Here is a 21,104-nt window from a genome sequence, read left to right as displayed (position 1 = left end):
TGTTGTTTTTCCCTTGCTGCTTTTAATATGTTTTCTTTGTATTTAATTTTTGATAGTTTTATTAATATGTGTCTTGGTGTGTTTCTCCTTGGATTTATCCTGTCTGGGACTCTCTGTGCTTCCTGGACTTGATTAACCATTTCCTTTCCCATATTAGGGAAGTTTTCAACTATAATCTCTTCAAATATTTTCTCTGTCCCTTTCTTTTTCTCTTCTTCTTCTGGGACCCCTATAATTCGAATGTTGGTGCGTTTAATGTTGTCCCAGAGGTCTCTGAGACTGTGCTCATTTCTTTTCATTCTTTTTTCTTTTTTCTGCTCTGCAGTAGTTATTTCCACTATTTTATCTTCCAGGTCACTTATCCGTTCTTCTGTCTTAGTTATTCTGCTATTGATCCCTTCTAGAGTATTTTTAATTTCATTTATTGTGTTGTTCATCATTGCTTGTTTCCTCTTTAGTTCTTCTAGGGCCTTGTTAAATGTTTCTTGCATCTTCTCTATTCTATTTCCAATATTTTGGATCATCTTTACTATCATTATTCTGAATTTTTTTCAGGTAGACTGCCTATTTCCTCTTCATTTGTTAGGTCTGGTGGGTTTTTATCTTGCTCCTTCATCTGTTGTGTTTTTTTCTGTCTTCTCTTATCTTACTGTGTTTGCGCTCTCCTTTTTGCAGGCTGCAGGTCTGTAGTTCCCGTTATTTTTGGTGTCTGTCCCCAGTGGCTAAAGTTGGTTCAGTGGGTTGTATAGGCTTCCTGGTGGGGGGGACTAGTGCCTGTGTTCTAGTGGATGAGGCTGGATCTTGTCTTTCTCGTGGGCAGGTCCACGTCTCGTGGTGTGTTTTGGGGTGTCTGTGGCCTTGTTATGATTTTAGGGAGCCACTCTGCTAATGGGTGAGGTTGTGTTCCTGTCTTGCTAGTTGTTTGGCATAGGGTGTGCAGCACTGTAGCTTGCTGGTCGTTGAGTGAAACTGGGTGTTGGTGTTGAGATGGAGATCTCTGGGAGATTTTCGCTGTTTGATATTACATGGAGCTGGGAGGTCTCTTGTGGACCAGTGTCCTGAAGTTGACTCTCCCACCTCAGAGGCACAGCACTGACTCCTGGCTGGAGCACCAAGGGCCTTTCATCCACACAGCTCAGAATAAAAGGGAGAAAAAGTAGAAAGAAAGAAAGAAAGAAAGAAAGAGGAAAAAATAAAATAAAAATTTATTTAAATTAAAAATGAAAAATAATTATTTAGGAAAAAATATTTTTTAAGTAAACAAAAAAAACGGACGGACATAACCCTAGGACAAATGGTGAAAGCAAAGCTATACAGACAAAATCTCACACAGAAGCATCCACATACACACTCACAAAAAGAGGAAAAGGGGATAAAATTATATATCTTGCTCCCAAAGTCCACCTCCTCAATTTGGGATAATTCGTTGTCTCTTCAGGTATTCCACAGATGCAGGGTACATAAAGTTGATTGTGGAGATTTAATCCACTGCTCCTGAGGCTGCTGGAGAAATCTCCCTTTCTCTTCTTTGTTCGCACAGCTCCCGGGGCTCAGCTTTGTATTTGGCCCCGCCTCTGCGTGTAGGTCGCCTGAGGGAGCCTGTTCTTCACTCAGACAGGACGGAGTTAAAGGATCAGCTGATTCGGGACTCTGGCTCACTGAAGCCGGGAAGAGGGAGGATTATGGATGCGGGGTGAGCAGGTAGAGGCCGGCGTGACGTTGCACCAGCCTGAGGCACACCGTGCGTGCGTTCTCCCGGGGAAGTTGTCCCTCGATCACGGGACCCTGGCAGTGGCGGGCTGCACAGGCTCCAGGGAGGGGAGGTGTGGATAGTGACCTGTGCTCTCACACAGGCTTCTTGATGCCCGTCTCTGGGGTCCGCGCCATTAGCCACGGCTCGCGCCCGTCTCTGGAGCTCCTTTAAGCAGCGCTCTTAATCCCCTCTCCTTGCGCACCAGGAAACAAAGAGGGAAGAAAAAGTCTCTTGCCTCTTCGGCAGTTCCAGACCTTTTCCCGGACTCCCTCCCGGCTAGCTGTGGTGCACTAACCCCTTCAGGCTCTGTTCACGCCGCCAACCCCAGTCCTCTCCCTGGGATCAGACCTCCGAAGCCCGAGCCTCAGCCCCGCCCGCACCGGCAGGTGAGCAGACAAGCCTCTCGGGCTGGTGAGTGCCGGTCAGTACCGATCCTCTGTGCGGGAATCTCCCTGCTTTGCCGTCCGCATCCCTGTTGCTGTGCTGTCCTCCACGGCTCCGAATCTTCCCCCTTCTGCTCCCTGCAGTCTCTGCCCGCGAAGGGGCTTCCTAGTGTGGAAACCTTTCCTCCTTCACAGCTCCCTCCCACTGGGGCAGGTCCCATCCCTATTCTTTTGTCTCTGCTTTTTCTTTTTTCTTTTGCCCTACCCAGGTACGTGGGGAGTTTCTTGACTTTTGGGTGGTCTGAGGTCTTCTGCCAGCGTTCAGGGGGTGTTCTATAGGAGCAGTTCCACGTGTAGATGTATTTCTGATGTATCTGTGGGGAGTAAGGTGATCTCCGCGTCTTACTCTTCCACCATCTTCCTTCTACCCACTTCTTTATAAAATTTTTAAAAGTTACACTCCATTTACAGTTATTACAAAATACTGACTATATTCCCCGTGTTGTACAATATACCCTTGTAGCCTGTCTTACACCTCCTGTAACTCTAAAACTATCCTAAAATTAAAAGTTTGTTTTAAAACATGTTGTTTAATCAGAAGTAACTTCTATGTTTCTAGGTAAGAAAATGCAAAAGCAGTAAAAATATCAATGCTCCCCAAATAAATTTATAAAATTAATGCAATTCTAATCAAAATTAATATTCTTAGAAATGACAAAAATATTCCAGAGTATTTTTATAGAAATAATCAGATAGTAGCCAAGAAAATATTTCTCAAAAATTAGTGAAAGTAGGCTTGTATCAACAGATATTAAACTATTTTATAAAGCTATAAAAAATTAAAATACAAGCATAGGAAAAGACATACAGATTAATGGAACAGAGAAGACAGTCAATAATACATAATTTAGTCTATAATAATTAATTGATAAATAATTAAACAAAAAGTGGAAAAGTTAATTATTAAAATTCCAGATTAATTTCATTTGAATTCAAAAGTGAAATAAATAAATAAATATTTTTTTAAAAAGGTAAAAGTAAAAAATCATTAAAAATTTGAAAATTGGGAAAATATAAGTAATATATTTCATGGTGAGCTTTTCAGTGTGAAAGTAGAGGCAAGGACAATAAGGAAAAATACATCTTTTGTGTCCACAAATAGAAATGAAATTAAATAACACAAGAAAAACTGGGAAGAAATACATTTACAACATACATGACCAGCAAAAGATTAATATCCTTAATATATTAAATCCATAAGAAAAAGATGAGCAAATCACACAAAACAGGAATAAAATCAGGAACAGGAAATTCACTCATGAATAAATTAATGCCAATAAAGCCATCAAAAAAAATTCTCAACACGGGTAAACAAAGAAGTAAAATTAAAGAAACAAGTTTCCCTACCAGGCTGACAAACAATGAAACAATAAGAGGAATGATGACACCCAGTGTTGACAAACGTGTGTGGAAATGAACACTTTCATACAATGCTCATGGGAGTTAAACTTGGGACACTTTCAGGAGGACAAGTTGGCAATGATTAATAACAGTAATAATAGCCAAGAGTTCTGTGCTCACTGTGGGCCAGGCCATGATCTAAGGGCTTACCATGTATTGCACCACATGCATCTCCTAGCAACTCAATAAAGGAGGTACTGTTATTATCCACATTCACCAGGAAGGAAACTGTGTCTTGTGAGATCCTCTAAGGCCATTCAGCTAGCAAGCGGCAGAGCTGAGACTCAATCCTAAGTGGTCTGACTCCCGAGCCTGTATCCTCACCTGTGATGGATGTGCTGTTACCCAGGGATCCTGCTTCTAGGAATTCACCTTAAGAAAACAATTGGCAATGTTTCCACACTTATATGTACAAGGATGTTTATTGCAACAATTTTATTTTAAAAAGGGGGAAAGGCAAAAATGTAAATTATCAGCAGTAGAAAACTGATTAAATAAATTCACATCTATCTATACAATAGGATATTTATTTTTTTAGTCATTAAAACACACTGTGGAAAAATAATGACATATTATTGTTAGGTGAAAAGAAGTAGGCTTTAAAATAACCAATATGCAGTTATATACTCTAAAGTAATGACAATGTAATGTAGGCCATAGATGAGTAAGCATGCATTGCTTTTGTAATAACAAGTTGTATACTTTGTTCCTTGCTTTAAAATGATAAAGAAAAACTGTTTCTTTTGAGTCCCATCTTTGATGTGTCTTCCTTCCTTCATTCTGATTTCTATTTCACAAAACTTGTAACACAGGTACCCCTTGCCCTGGGTTGGAGAACAGTATATTAAGAAACAAATGAACAAAATACAATACAATAAATGATCCTTGACTGAGGCCTTTGAAGGACCAGGAGATGACAGGTCACAAACACAAATTAGTGAATTCAGAGTTAATTCATGAAGCCTCTCCAGCTTCCTCCATGTGCTTGTGCTTCTCAGACCTTCAAGCACAAGTCCAGGGAACAGGGATTCAGGACCGAGTGGACGGGAGCAGTCCCCGGCCCCACGCCAGGACGAGCACTTGGCCTTTTTCTGCTGAGCATCCTCCGGGCCCCAGGCAGACACGATGGAAGAAGCTGGAAGATGGCGGGGGGGGGGGGGGGGGTTCCTCTCATAGCTTGTGAAAGTTGGGCAACAAGTACAGTGCTATGTCTGACCCCTAGAACCTTGCAGGCCAAGACCACGAGGAGCCCAGCTGAAGTGGTGTGGTGGGGCAGTCACAAGTGACAGATCTCCTAAGCTTTCTGATCCACAGTGTTATCCAGTTTTCACAGTGTGCTGAGCCTTTATTCCTGCCAGGATGTCCCCTAGAGGTTTGTGGCACTTTTTGGTCTATCAAACACATTCATGTCCACTATCTCTTTCCATCCTGGGAGCAGGCTGCCTGGTGCCACTGTAATCAAGTCCTTGTGGCCACGTTCTCTGCTGTCTCCCCAGCATCCAGAACAGCACCTGTCTGTGTCCGCTGAATGGCAATGGATACAGCATCAAACGGATATTAATGGCAATGTGCATCACATTCTTATCTGTTAGATGGAGGCATCAGTACCCACTCTTCTGGGTTATTGTGGAGATAAAATCAGGTCCTGCTTGTAAAACCCTTGTCAAGATGGCTGACACATTGTATGAGGAAAATGAAAGTATCTGAAGAACCAAAGAAATTAAGTGTGGAAGGCATCCCCCTTTCCTCAATTCAGAGGTGGAGTAGCCTGCCAAGTTCCCGAGACCCAAGGTTTCCACATGCTCAGGAAACCTTGCAGGGGGTGCTGTGGCTGTACCCCAGTTCACCAGTGCACCCTCCACCCATTCATTATTACACCTGAGCTGTTTAGAAATCCCTTTTTCTTGTTGAGGAAACTTTGCAGAAGAAAGGCAGCACCTGAGGGGCCGTTTTGCCAAACTGACCTGCTGAGCTTTGTTGGCGGAGTCAGCATGTCCTGGGAGAAGTTTTTGCAGAAGGGGTGATGGAGTTATGCCGATCTAGCCTTTCCCTTGTGATGAAAGCCACAAGCCCCTCTTCCACCTGCAAACTCTGGAGGTCTCACCTGCTGCCTCGGCCCTGGGGAGAAGGGGAACCGCCTAGAGGCTATGCAGGATTTCTGGGTCTCCCCACACCCTTCCTCCTTAGCAGGATATCTGGTCATCACCTCGGACACCAAATGGGGCCCCATGGGGCCATTTTATCAGAGAACTAGTCATCCCTGGGCGTAACTGCCCTCCACAGCTACATAAAGTGACGCTCCATAGGAGAACGCGGCATAACAGACTCTGCTGTCACTTCTCCTGGCCTCTGATGACAGCCAGGGAGCCCTAGATGGTGCAGGGCTTCAAATGAACACTCTAGCACTCACACGCTTGTGTGGTTTGAAGCAACTTCCTCAGCCTTGCTGAGCCTTCATTTACTCAGCTGCCCCATGGTCGTAACAACAACGCCAAAATCACAAGCTAACTTAAAGATTAAATAAGGGCTTCCCTGATGGCGCAGTGGTTAAGAATCCACCTGCTAGTGCAGGGGACATGGGTTCAAGCCCTGGTCTGAGAAGATCCCACCTGCCGCGGAGGAGCTAAGCCTGTGCACCACAACTACTGAGCCTGCACTCTAGAGCCCACGAGCCACAGCTACTGAAGCCCACACACTCTAGGGCCCATGCTCCGCAACAAGAGAAGCCACTGCAATGAGAAGCCTGCGCACAGCAATGAAGGGTAGCCCCTGCTCTCTGCAACTGGAGAAAGCCCGTGCACAGTAATGAAGACCCAACACAGCCCAATAAGTAAATAAATAAAATTATTTTTTAAAAAAAGATTAAATGGAAGAACTCTGTGACAACTGGTCAGGGCAAAGGTTTTCAACGATTTATTTGTTTGTTCCACGTGACAAGGGAGCCAGTCAAACGCGGTCATCATGGCAAGGTCCACCTTCTAACATTTTCCAGGGCCACTGCCAGCCCCTGCCTGGAACTGTTCCCGCTGTGCTTTCTCTCCAGCAAGCCCGCTCCCACCTCCAGGCAACTCAGCTTTTCCTCTGGATGCCAATATTTGAAGAAATAACTTCGCTAACAAAATTAAGATAAAAGTCAATTCTCCTCGACATGGCTTTCAGCCCCCTCCGTGATGCAACCCAGCGGTGCCTCACCCTCCACTCCGCACATGCGCTACCGCGCCGTCCTTCCAAACCCAGGATGACTTACACTTGCCCTGCTGTCTTACACCCACACCTTCGCACATGCCCTTCCCTCTGTCTTGAATTCCTCCTCTACCCTTTTGTCCCTCTGACATATTCTGAAGGATCCGAGCTCTAGGAAGACCCCACCACTCTATGCGCCTCTAGTGCAGCCTCTAGAGGGTGTCCTTGTGTATCACCCCGTACTGCAATCATTCATCTACGCATCTGTCTTCCGTGCTTCCATGCAAGCTCCTGGAGGGGCTGTGTCTCCTACATCTCTGTATCTCCGTATTCTACCCCAGAGTAAATGTTCAATGAGAGAGTGAATGCCATTTCCTTCTTGGTCCAGCACAATTTTCTGGGTCAGAAGGAAAGTCCTTTTCTAGTCCACCTCCACTCTGACATCTCAAACCAGCTGACCTCTCCTCAAGTCCCAGGTACAGTGTTCCCCTCATTCATCTCTTTCCTGGGCATCCAGTATAAGTCAACTCCCTATCCACCAGCAATGAGATATTATATGTACCCACATTTGCATTTAACTATATTTGCATTTGTCTTCTTTGTGGGCAAACACAGAGCAGAGGGTGTTAATTTCAGCAGGTGCCCTCCAAGGGTAAGTATGTTGTCTGTGGCTATAGAGTAGAATCAGAGAGATTGGTCAGCCAAGGCTTGAAACCACAATTTCCTATTATTTTGTTAAGACAAATGAAAGAAATGCCTCAGAGATGAGCTGCATCACAATCTGAGGACAGTAAGGGTAACAGTAAATAATAATTCTGGAGGCTTAATAATATCCCAATCAACCCTAGAAAAATGCTAACACTTACTGAATGTTTTCTATGTGCTGAGCAGAATACTAAGACGTTTACATGGACTAAGGATTCAACATTCATACCTGTATAAAGGATCTACCACTTATAGTTGTGCAACCCAGAGTAATGGCATTGCTTCTTTTTGCCTCCATTTCCTCAGGGGTAAAATAGGGATAGTCAGGGTACCTGCATCATAATGATTAAATGAGTTATTATACGTAAATATTTAGTATGCCTCCGAAAAATGTGACCCCACCCCACCCCCCAAGTTAATCTGAACCTGAGGTTATTAGTCCTAACCACTGGGGTCTATCACTTCAGAGCTGCAGTGTGGCTCAGGCTGCCAAAGGGAGGAGAATTAAACCAACAGGTGGGAGGAACAGGAGGCAGCTATCTACTCATTATAATTATGTTTTTCTAAGAAAGCCTTTAAAATGACAAATGCATGCAACAGGGAGGAGATATGGGGATATATGTATATGTATATGTATAGCTGGTTCACTTTGTTATAAAGAAGAAACTAACACACAATTGTAAAGCAATTAAACTCCAATAAAGATGTTAAAAATAAAATAAAATAAGTGCAGCAATTTGACTTCTTCTCTACCTTTGAGATACTATCATTCATGTGTATAAGTAGGCATATATGAAAACACGCATAGAAGCCATGTTTGCAATCATGAAAATTGGAGTAATCTCTATGTCCATCCATTTAGGAATGGTTAAATAGACTGTGGCAGATCCAACCTATAAATTACTAAGGAATACCAGCAAGCAATAATATGACTTTATACCTGTCAACAGTATGGTTGAGGCACTGTTCTAAGTGCTTACATAAATTAACTCATTTAATCCTCACAAGAACTGTATGGGTATAGGTATGCTATAGTCCCAATTAACAAAGGGGGAAACTGTAGACTAAGGGAGTTTAATAATTTAGATCATGCAAATAGCAAGTGACAAAGCTGTGAACTGAAGCCAGGCAGTCTGGCTCCAGAGTTCATCCTCTTAACAATTGCACTAATCAATTGTTGAGTGGGGGAAAAAAGATAAGGGGCAGAAAGACACATAAGACACATGGTATTCATGTAAAATGTACATATACTACTATATTGTTTCTAAATATGTACATAATGGCAAGAAAATGATCTACCAAAAAAATCATACCAAATTATAACACTGGTTGCCTGTGAAAAGGCAACATGGATTTAGGAACAAGGATTGGGAAGGATGACCAGGAAGAATATCACCCTGATCTAAAATGTCTTAAATTTTTAAAAGATAATGTATTTCAGTATTGTGGAATAATCAGAAACTTATAAAAATAGCCAGAAGAAACCAGATGCTTCAGAATTAAATGACTTCCCAAATACTAAAACAATTGAAGATATATACCTTAGACTGCCACTCTTAAGGGATTCTATAGCAGGGATCCAAACATCAGTGAGTGACTGGTTGTCACCTTAGGTAAGTAAACTCAACATGCTCCAAATTACTCATCAAATTCCAGATTTTATCATCAAACTTCTCACCCCTCTTGTCTCCCCTAGGTCCATGAAAAACATTGCTTACATTTACCTAAATGTCACTATAATTCCTTTAATTCTGTCCATTTTTGCAACTCTAGCTTCTTTGCCCCTACTAAGAACTTTATTCTTCTGTAGCCTTTTAATCCTTTGAAGATGGCTCTTCAGCAAGCCCTAAGTCTTTTCTTCTCAGTGCTAGTCGTGGTGCTGGTGAGAATGAGAAGCAGTAGTGATGGTGGTGGCAATGGTGGTAAGAAGAGAATGGATTGTGGTAGCAGTGGTGGTGGTAATGATGGTGGTGGAGGTGCTGGTGGTGATGACAGTGGTAGTAGTGCTAAAGGTGGTAGATGTGATCGTGGTGATGGCAGTGGAGGTGGTGACAGTGGGGATGATGAAGGTGATAGAGGTGGCAGAGGTGGTAGTGGTGGTGAGAATTAGCGGAGATGGCAGTGGTCGTGCTTAAAATGGTGGTGGTGTTCATGGTAGTGGTGAAGGTGATAGAAGTGATGGAGCTGGTGGAGGTGGTAGTGGTGATGGTGAGAATGAGCAGAGGTTGCAGTGGTAGTAGTGGGGTAATGATGATGCTGTTGTAGCAGATGATAACATATAGTATTTGGCATTTGATGTAGTATTGAAAGGAATGGTGGCAGTGGGGCTGGAGATCATGAAACTGGGGGTGTTGAACTGAAACTAGGCACATTGCAAAAAGCAACTCTAGATGTAGGGCTGCTTACCTGTCTACTAAGACCAAAGTCCCTCCCCCATTTCTGCTGCTGCCTTTGGACAGGATAAACAGAGGGAAGGGTACATGAGCCAGAATGAGAGGAGCAAATAGGATGATACTTCCCAGGCAGGGTGGTCTCTAGGACTTTCCTCACCTCTCCACAGCCACAGCAGTTTTTTCTGGATCTCAGCTTCCCATTTCTATTCCATTTTGTGTTTGTCCATTATGGCAATTTCCTGGGTGCTTCTGAGAGAAAGAAGAATGGGAAGAGAATAAGGTAAGTCTGCCAAGGGAGGCCCTTAGAGTCTCTCTTAGCCCACCCTGGGCAAACCTTGGCCAGACCTGTGAGAGCCTAGTCCTTCTAGTTGTCATTTCCCATGTGGAGAAGTCAACAAGAAGCAGTGCGAGCCCATGTTCCAGAGGTGGTGGCCACGTCTCACTAGCCACCCCTGTCCAACGCCCCCACAGACACTGAGCCCTGCAGAGGGACACTCGGCCTGTTCTGCCACAGATAGCAAGGTTAGCAATTAGGCTTGGAAATCAGAAACAATATATTTTAAAGGAAAACAAATCACTGTGCCTCTAACAGCCTGTCCAAACAGAGCAACCACAACAGCCATGGCATCTCTGGAACTCACTGGCATTGCTGAGACTCATTCCAGCAAAGAAAACAATTAAGTTGGACTTGAACCAGGTTAATTCCATCTGAAGCAACTTAATTGTCTCACATTTCATTCATTAGGGGTTCAGGCATAACGAACAGCAATTCATGTCACCCTGCTCTCGCTGGTGCCTTCCTCTGGATTTAATTGGGTTTCCAAGATCTGACACTTCTGAGCAAGGCTTGGGATGAAGTGTGGCATCAATATCTCTTGTCTGTAGCCAAGTCTTAAGTGGTGATGATAATGATGCTGATGGTAGTGGTGCCACTAAGGGCTCCCAACCAGAGCTGGATGACCTACTCACCAGGACAAACTCATCTTCCAATGAATAATAACATCCTCCTAGGGCCACAAATTCCAAGCATCTCCTAAAATTATTACTCTTTCTTTTCATTCTTCCTCTTATTCTCTCAAAAGTCTGATTATCTGCTCCCTATTAGGTACAATCACCTTGGTTATGATGTTTCCCCTTATTTTGTTTAACCCACCTTTACAGGGCACCACTACATGACAGACACTGGAGTAAGTACTGAAGGTTCAATGATCAGTAAGTTTCAGTTCTACCCTCAAGGAGTTCTTAGTCCAGCAAGGGAGACAGACATTAACACAGAATGTAAGCACAATATGGAAAGTGATTTTTAAAATAATAATAATAAGTTCAGAATATTTCAGGGGTTCAGAAAGAGGGCACATAGCGTTAGAAGAGGCTTCATGGAATGGGTAATATCTGACTTGGCTAAGAATCTCTTTTCCAACCAACCCAAAGCAAGGATGACTTGAGGTCCCAAAGCCTGGACATCCCCTGCTGCAGGGAGCCACAATAGTCCCCCCATTCTATCATGGAAGCTTAATAAGTCAGCTTGAATTCCAGCTTCTAAGGGTCCTTATTATGTGGGTTCCTTGGAGATCTCGGCCTGGAAGGGGATCTGTGTATGTGTGTTTTGTCCCTGTTTAGAGTAATATGTGACAACTGGACAGCTCTCAGAAAATATTAGCTGATGTTGATGTTGATACAGAATTGTATCACACAGGATGGTGGAGTCTGAAAAGCCTGGGCTTTGGAGTCAGACAGACCTGCCTATAATCCTGGCTCAGTTACTTTTGAGTGTGTGACCTTGGGCACATTATGTTTTACATAATGTGTTATGTTTTATGTGTTAATGTCTGTCTCCCTTGCTGGACTAAGAACTCCTTGAGAGTAGAACTGAAACTTACTCATCATTGAACCTCCCGTACTTAGCCCAGTGTCTGTCATGTAGTGGTGCTCCTTAGACTTCACTTTAGTCATCTGTAGAATGTGGATAATAGTCCCCCGGGTGTGGTGAGGTTTAAATTAAGAAACACTAGAGTATTCAGCATAGCGTTTGTCACACAGTATGAGCTCAACAAACAGTAGTTGCTATGATTGGAAATAATAGTGTTAAGTACTGAATGAGTGACTCAGAGAAGAACATGGGAGAGAACTGGACAAAGGGACAGGTTAGTCAGACCTCCAATCCAACTTGAACCGTAGGGAAGGCAAACCCACTGGAGAAAATCTGTCCCTGAAAGATTTCCCCTGTTCACTTTTCCACTCTCATCCCCTCAATGACACCTGACATTTCACTGTAAGAGCTTCAAACTTTCTACTATAATTCTGACCCTAATAAACTGCATGCCACTGATGAAGACCCACTTTGAACTACTATCAAATGTCTACACTCTGATTTAAATGAATTGTACAATCTTTCCTTGAATTCAGCATTTAATTAAACACCTATCATTTTCCAATAGCTTTTCCAAATAGTAGATCTTGTTTAATCCCCACAACACCCTCAAAACATAGGCAGATCAAACCCATTTTCACACAAGGACATAGGCTCAGAAAGGTTCAGTCACAATACATGTGGTCCCATGGCAGGCGAGTGATGAAACCGGTCTGCTGCCTCACATATCCTCACGGTCCGCAGAGTCTCCTCACAACCCAGGGATCATCTTCAAGAATGAGTTGGAGGCAGAAAGGAAGAGGCTGGGGCACTAACAGTAGGACTAGAGGCTCAGAGGACATGCAGCCTACTTCACGGTGTGTCTCTGGCTTGCCTCCATGACAGCCCCTCCTGAGTCTGCGTCTCCCTCAGGTCCAGGGATCTGCTTCAGCAGGGAGAGAGGTGGACCTGCCCTCACACTTATGACCCTTCCCCCTGCCCTTAACTGAACATGGGGTCAGGTCTCCTACAGCACAGTCTGTATAACCCAGGAGGACGTTTGGAACCCCCCAAATGGAGATAGCAGGGCCCATGTTAAAATCTAGGTTTTATGAAACCTTAATCATTCACAGACCTCCTTCATAGATTTTCCCTTATCCATGCATCATCTGTATTATTAATACTTTTCTCTAGGTCAACTCACTGTTTACTTAGCCAAATTTATTTGAAAAGATGTATGACCACATAGCACTTTCTTTTTCCTCATCCTAAGCAATAATATCCATAAAAGTCATAAATTGGAGGTGTTTGTTCTAATACACATTAAAAGTAGTGCATAGCTATAAACAGTTCTGGAAAATATGTCAAATGTTATGATAATATCACCTTTGCATTCTATTCAAGGCATGAAGAGATGATTAAAATAAAATTTTACTTTGACAATCTATCCAAATTAGCAAATGAGTGAAAACATTAAGCTCATTAAGATCTTTTTGAAAGTCAGAAGTAACATTTGAATAGTATTTTCTTCACTCTCTTTGCAAATTATCACCCAGTTATATATTTACACCTGTATAATAAATATTTTCTACCTCTTTCCACAGTCTTCAAATATAAACAGGTCATTTTTTATTTTTAAAGGGAGGGATGGGGAGAAGTACCTCTTCTCTTTTGCTCTTCCTTCTCAAGTGTTCAAATGAGTGGTTTATATCCCCAGATTGCATTTCCTATTCCTTTCTCCCAATTAAAAATGTTCATTCTCATATTTCCTGGAGGAAGATAATTCAAAGTGGAATGTAGCATTGACTTCAGGGACACTGAAATTCAGAAACTGGAGATATATGTCTGGTTGTGGATGAAAGAATCCCCTATAGATTTATATAAAATACTAGGTATTATATAAAGATCTAAAGAAAAAAATTTTAATTTAAAAAATAAAAATGCACAGGGAACTCTACTCAATACTCTGTAATGACCTATATGGGAAAAGAATCTAAAAAAAAAGAGTGGATATATGTATATGTATAACAGATTCACTTTGCGTACACCTGAAAATAACACAGCATTGTAAATCAACAATACTCCAATACAAATTTTTTTAGTTTTTTTTAAAATTTAAAAATAAAAATGTTCATTCATTGCCCAGGGTTGGAATTTGGTTTTCTCATATGCTAACCCAATAATTGTGAGGTTGATATTATTTTATACCTTGTTTTAAGGTAAGGTCAAGTGACTTGTCTCAAATTCCAAGACTAGTAAGGAAAGAACTCAGGATCCAAACACACAGCCTAGCACAAACTTCAATATTTTCCTAACAGGAAAAAAGTAGTGCATAGCTATTAAAATAAGGAGGGTATGAGATTCACCAGTAGCAAACACACCTCACTTTATATAACTCTTCTGTAATCTACATAGGATACAGTGGGGATTATGAGGAGTAAATTGTCCTAATGAACCATAGAGAACAATTAAATACATGAATAATTTAATCAGATATTAATAATTAGTAGGTTAATATGTAGTAATCATGTTGATAATGAAATCACATCAATAATTCAAAAGCCTGTTCTGACATCCACTTTAAAACTTCTTTTTTTTTAATTTATTTATTTTATTTATTTTTGGCTGCATTGGGTCTTCGTTGCTGCACGCAGGCTTTCTCTAGTTGCAGTGAGTGGGGGCTGCTCTTTGTTGCAGTGAGCGGGGCTTCTCATTGCAGTGGCTTCTCTTGTTGCAGAGCACAGGCTCTAGGCGCGCAGGCTCAGTAGTTGTGGCTCACAGGCTGTAGAGCACAGGCTCAGCAGCCGTGGTGCACGGGCTTAGTTTCTCTGTGGCATGTGGGATCTTCCCATACCAGAGCTCGAACCCATGTCCCCTGCATTGGCAGGCGGATTCTTAACCACTGCGCCACCAGGGAAGCCCTAAAACTTCTAAAACTATATAATCTCAATTCTCTCCATCTTTGTGGGCCAAACAGGCCTTATAATTTCTTGGAGTTGCCAGAAGTAGATCAGAGAACCCAAACTTGTGAAGGGAGAGAAAGACATTCTGACCAGACTCAAACCAGCATTGTTATAAATCCTGAAACAATCCTTCGGTCCCTTCTCTCTGTCCTTCCCTCCATTCTCTACTTCATTCTTTATTTTTTTTCTTCTCTTTTCAATAAACACTGACTCAGGGCCTGATGTGTCCATGGGCTCCAGGTTTACTAAGAGCTACAGTGCCATCCCTACCCTCCAGGAGCAGTCTTGTTGGGGAGGTGAAAATAGGACGAAGACTTAATACTCTCCCCACCCAGGCTAAAGAAACTACTATCCAGGCCACTGACAATCCCAGGAGTAGGCAGATGGGGAGCAGTTCATTCATTCATCCATCCATTCTACACGCATTCCTTGTGGGCTGTGCCAGGTATTGTGCTGAATGCTTGAGGTACAGGACAGTGAACAAGACCTGACACCCCCTCCAAGAAGACCTCATTCTAGTGGGAGACAGGATGACCATCCTGTAAGTGAAGTGCTCTCTCCATCAGACTGGGGTGCTGGGGAAGTTTTCCTAGAGGGGTGATGTCTGACAGAGTGTTGAAAGGAAAATAAAAGTTTGACAAATGGAGGAAAGAGGGCATTCAGAGATGCAGGGGAAAGCACAGGAAAAAACACAAAGGCATTAAACACAGCCTGGCTCAGCAGGGGAGGATGTCATTGAGTTTGTCTACAGCAAAATGCCTCTCTAGGGCAATAGTCAGAAGTGGGCAGAAACTGACCCACAAAAGGCCCTTTGAACTAAGAAATCTGGACTTCATCCTGATATGGGGACACTGAAGATTTTTAGGAGAAGAATGACATAATAGGGCAAATCCACTGCCACGGCTAGAGACACAGGTGATGAATTATGTCGGTCAGTTCCACACACAATACAGTTGTTGTGGACACCAAGGACTGGCTGACAAGTGAGGGTCGAGAGCAACCCCAGGGCCAGGGAGGAGTGCCCACAATCCTGTCTGCCTTCCCAGGAGAGAAGGAGCAGGTTCTCCAAGAAAGAGTCGGGCATGAGGAGAGGAGACAGGACACATGTACCCATACACGGACTTATATACACACATCACATGCATAAACACACATACACATACACATATGTACACCCATCCCATGTATACACATACACATACATGTGAAGGCAGTGCCAGAGCCAAAGCCTAAATCTGGAGAAACCTATCTAAAGTTTAAACTGTTTTCCAATCCTAACTCAAAACTTACCTCTTTAAGAAAATGGGAATAGGAACATACATATTGATAATAACCTTAAATGTAAATGGATTAAATGCTCCCACCAAAAGACACAGACTGCCTGAATGGATACAAAAACAAGACTCATATATATGCTGTCTACAAGAGACCCACTTCAGACCTAGAGACACATACAGACTGAAAGTGAGGGGATGGAAAAAGACATTCCATGCCAATGGAAATCAAAAGAAAGCTGGAGTAGCAATTCTCATATCAGACAAAAGAGACTTTAAAATAAAGATTATTAGAAGAGACAAAACGGACGCTACATAATGATCAAGGGATCGATCCAACAAGAAGATATAACAATTGTAAATATTTATGCACCCAACACAGGAGCACCTTAATACATAAGGAAAATACTAACAGCCATAAAAGGGGAAATCGACAGTAACATATTCATAGTAGGGGACTTTAACACCCCACTTTCACCAATGGACATATCATCCAAAATGAAAATAAATAAGGAACACAAGCTTTAAATGATACATTCAACAGATGGACTTAATTGATATTTAAAGGCCATTCCATCCAAAAACAACAGAATAAAAAATTTCATCAAGTGCTCATGGAACATTCTCCAGGATAGATCATATCTTGGGTCACAAATCAAGCCTTGGTAAATGTAAGAAAACTGAAATTGTATCAAGCATCTTATCCGACGCTATGAGACTAGATATCAATTACAGGAAAAGATCTGTAAAAAATACAAACACATGGAGGCGAAACAATACACTCCTTAATAACGAAGTGATCACTGAAGAAATCAAAGAGGAAATCAAAAAATACCTAGAAACAAATGACGATTGAGACACGATGACCCAAAACCTATGGAATGCAGCAAAAGCAGTTCTAAGAAGGAAGTTTATAGCAATACAATCCTACCTTAAGAAACAGGAAACATCTCAAATAAACAACCTAACCCTGCACCTAAAGCAATTAGAGAAAGAAGAACAAAAATACCCCAAAGTTAGCAGAAGGAAAGAAATTATAAAGATCAGATCAGAAATAAATGAAAAAGAAATGAAGGAAACGATAGCAAAGATCAATAAAACTAAAAGCTGGCTCTTTGAGAAGGTAAATTGATAAACCATTAGCCAGACTCAGCAATAAAAAAAGGGAAAAGACTCAAATCAATAGAATTAGAAATGAAAAAGGAGAAGGAACAACTGACACTGCAGAAATACAAAGGATCATGAGAGATTATTACTACAAGCAACTCTATGCCAATAAAATGGACAACCTGGAAGAAATGGACAAATTCTTAGAAATGCACAACCTGCAGATACTGAACCAGGAAGAAATAGAAAATATGAACAGGCCAATCACAAGCACTGAAATTGAAACTGTGATTAAAAATCTTCCAACAAACAAAAGCCCAGGACCAGATGGCTTCACAGGCGAATTCTATCAAACATTTAGAGAAGAGCTAACACCTATCCTTCTCAAACTCTTCCAAAATATAGCAGAGGGAGAAACACCCCCAAACTCATTCAACGAGGCCACCATCACCCTGATAGCAAAACCAGACAAGGATGTCACAAAGAAAGAAAACTACAGGCCAATATCACTGATGAACATAGATGCAAAAATCCTCAACAGAATGCTAGCAAACAGAATCCAACAGCACATTAAGAGGATCATACACCATGATCAAGTGGGGTTTATTCCAGGAATGCAAGGATTCTTCAATATTCATAAATCAATCAACGTGATACACCATATTAAAAAATTGAAGGAGAAAAACCATATGATCATCTCAACAGATGCAGAGAAATCTTTCGACAAAATTCAACACATATTTATGATAAAAAACCTGCAGAAAGTAGGCATAGAGGGAACTTTCCTCAATAAAATAAAGGCCATATATGACAAACCCACAGCCAACATCATCCTTAATGGTGAAAAACTGAAACCATTTCCACTAAGATCAGGAACAAGACAAGGTTGCCCACTCTCACCACTCTTATTCAACAGAGTTTTGGAAGTTTTAGCCACAGCAATCAGAGAAGAAAAGGAAATAAAAGGAATCCAAATCGGAAAGGAAGAAGTAAAGCTGTCACTGTTTGCAGATGACATGATACTATCTATAGAGAATCCTAAAGATGCTACCAGAAAACTACTAGAGCTACTCAATGAATTTGGTAAAGTAGCAGGATACAAAATTAATGCACAGAAATCTCTGGCATTCCTATACACTAATGATGAAATATCTGAAAGTGAAATCAAGAAAACACTCCCATTTACCATTGCATCAAAAAGAATAAAATATCTAGGAATAAATCTACCTAAGGAGACAAAAGACCTGTAGGCAGAAAATTATAAGACACTGATGAAAGAAATTAAAGATGATACAAATAGATGGAGAGGTATACCATGTTCTTGGATTGGAAGAATCAACATTGTGAAAATGACTCTACAACCCAAAGCAATCTACAGATTCAATGCAATCCCTATCAAACTACCACTGGCATTTTTCACAGAACTAGAACACAAAATTTCACAATTTGTATGGAAATACAAAAGACCCCGAATAGCCAAAGCAATCTTGAGAATGAAAAACGGAGCTGGAGGAATCAGGCTCCCTGACTTCAGACTATACTACAAAGCTACAGTAATCAAGACAGTATGGTACTGACACAAAAACAGAGATATAGATCAATGGAACAGGATAGAAAGCCCAGAGATAAACCCATGCACATATGGTCACCTTATCTTTGATAAAGGAGGCAGGAATGTGCAGTGGAGAAAGGACATCCTCTTCAATAAATGGTGCTGAGAAAACTGGACAGGTACATGTAAAAGTGTGAGATTAGAACACTCCCTAACACCATACACAAAAATAAGCTCAAAATGGATTAAAGACCTAAATGTAAGGCCATAAACTATCAAACTCTTAGAGTAAAACTTAGGCAGAACACTCTAAGACATAAATCACAAGATACTTTTTGACCCACCTCCTAGAGAAATGGAAATAAAAACAAAAATAAACAAATGGGACCTAATGAAACTTCAAAGCTTTTGCACAGCAAAGGAAACCATAAACAAGACCAAAAGACAACCCTCAAAATGGGAGAAAATATTTGCAAATGAAGCAACTGACAAAGGATTAATCTCCAAAATTTACAAGCAGCTCATGCAACTCAATAACAAAAAAAACAAACAACCCAATTCAAAATGGGCAGAAGACCTAAATAGACATTTCTCCAAAGAAGATATACAGACTGCCAACAAACACATGAAAGAATGCTCAACATCATTAATCCTTAGAGAAATGCAAGACAGGAATAAAGACACAGACCTACTAGAGAATGGACTTGAGTATATGGGGAGGGGGAAGGGTAAGCTGTGACAAAGCGAGAGAGTGGCATGGACATATATACACTACCAAACGTAAAATAGATAGCTCGTGGGAAGCAGCCGCATAGCACGTGGAGATCAGCTCGGTGCTTTGTGACCACCTAGAGGGTGGGATAGGGAGGGTGGGAGGGAGGGAGTCGCGAGGGGGAAGGGATATGGGAACATGTGTGTGTGTGTTACTGATTCACTTTGTTATAAAGCAGAACCTAGCACATCATTTTAAAGCAATCATACTCCAATAAAGATGTAAAAAAAAAAATACTTACCTCTTTCAAGAAGAATTTTCCAGCCACTTTTTTTCTCCGCGATCCCTTGACCCTCAGTCACTCAGCTCCCATTACACTCTAGCATCCTGAGTGACCTCTTTTCCAAATACCCAACTAAACTGTGTACTCCTTCTCTGCCCCTCCTGCAAACCCTCTCACACACAAATTAGAAGATGTTGCTTCCAACCACACATTCCCAAGGGAGTGGTGGCCCAGCAGCCTGTGAAGAGAAGATGGCATTGAAGGAGACAAGATGAAAACATCTGGAGGAAAACAATGATACTGTGGAGTTAGACAGAATCTAGGGGAACTGAGGCACTAGATCCTGCACAATGAGAGTCAGGGGAGACGAGAAGTAAAGGTTGACGGGGGTGTCCTCACATAACAAAACTTTCTCCTCCTCTACTGTGCAGCCATCCTGCATATAAAGTCCCAGCCAGCAGTCCATCAGAGAGACAACCAAGACCCAAAGACATTCAGTAATGAGGTCTCAAGGGTACAGAGGTTCCAGCACAGCTGGAAGGTCTAAGTGGTAAGACTCGGAATGGGCAGCGGAGCACAGTGACTAAGACTAGTGGTTAATAGACCATGGAGGGACAAGGGGATATGTGCATGATAACAAAGTCATATGGAAAAATCAGCACCCAAACCTGAGAATTTATATGAAAGAGAAGGATAAATGAAAAGAAAAAAGAGCAAGATAAAATACTCACCAAAACTTTAACACCAGTTGTATTTGAATACTGGAATTATAGGTGACTGTTTTTCTTTGCTTTGTTTTTCAAATTATTTGTAGTGAGGCTACTTTTTTTTTTCTTTGCATTTTACAGCATAATGACTCATTAGAGGGTAGTAAGGCCAGTTCCACCACCAGGGGATTCACTGCCAAGGATAGTTCAGGAGCCAATTAATCCCTCCTCTAAGACCCAAATGGATAGATGTCAACTGCAAGAAGATCTAAATCAACACAGGCTGTTCACATGCCCTTCTTAATTCCGAGCAATCATATCCACCCTGGGTAATGACAAGCAGCAAAGATTACTCAAAACACAGGCCAACTTTTCTCACCCTGCCCTCCTGCTGTACCCCTCCCTCTTCCTCCACAGTCAGCTCAGGTGGAGAAACGCTCTTGGGTGGAGAAGTTCCCAAAATGCCTCTGATTTGAGCCTGAGGCTGGCACCCAGGGAGATATGAGAGTTTCTATGCTCTTTTCCAAGAGGCCCATGATTCTTGTCATTCCATCTAGTTTTTTCTCTATCACTGCCTCTGACGCCCCTCATGTTTCCCTCCTCTCTGTCCCATGCCCTGGGAATGGAGCGGGGGCAGAGTAGGGAGGGAGGACAAAAGGAAACCAGGACAGGAGTAAGTCAGATTGACCTTATCGGTGAAGAAACAGAGGTCTGTGGGGACCGTGCCTTGCCCAAACTCACAGGTCATTGGTGGTTGGTCCAAGTTTAGAGCACAGGTC

The 21,104-nt window shown here is 42.0% G+C and overlaps 1 long non-coding RNA gene across 4 annotated transcripts; it reads right to left on the bottom strand.

Annotated features, from left to right (window-relative positions):
• Nucleotides 1-3,104: 3,104 nt before the first annotated feature.
• LOC109547430 (uncharacterized) lies at nucleotides 3,105-20,619 on the bottom strand. Of its 4 annotated transcripts, none has more exons than XR_012333035.1 (5): nucleotides 20,350-20,619; nucleotides 19,637-19,856; nucleotides 13,389-13,496; nucleotides 5,562-10,127; nucleotides 3,105-5,121 (listed from the first exon to the last, which is right to left on the bottom strand). It is a non-coding gene; the product is annotated as an uncharacterized lncRNA (long non-coding RNA). The 4 variants fall into 4 exon arrangements; XR_002173232.3 differs by having other exon boundaries at nucleotides 3,105-7,817; nucleotides 10,036-10,127; XR_012333034.1 differs by having other exon boundaries at nucleotides 3,105-10,127.
• Nucleotides 20,620-21,104: the final 485 nt, after the last annotated feature.

The sequence above is a fragment of the Tursiops truncatus genome, chromosome 1 (genome assembly GCF_011762595.2).
Source record: "Tursiops truncatus isolate mTurTru1 chromosome 1, mTurTru1.mat.Y, whole genome shotgun sequence".
In the NCBI taxonomy this organism is placed as follows: domain Eukaryota; kingdom Metazoa; phylum Chordata; class Mammalia; order Artiodactyla; family Delphinidae; genus Tursiops; species Tursiops truncatus.
Note: the sequence above shows the minus strand (reverse complement) of the source record. Positions and strands in the feature narration are given on the sequence as shown.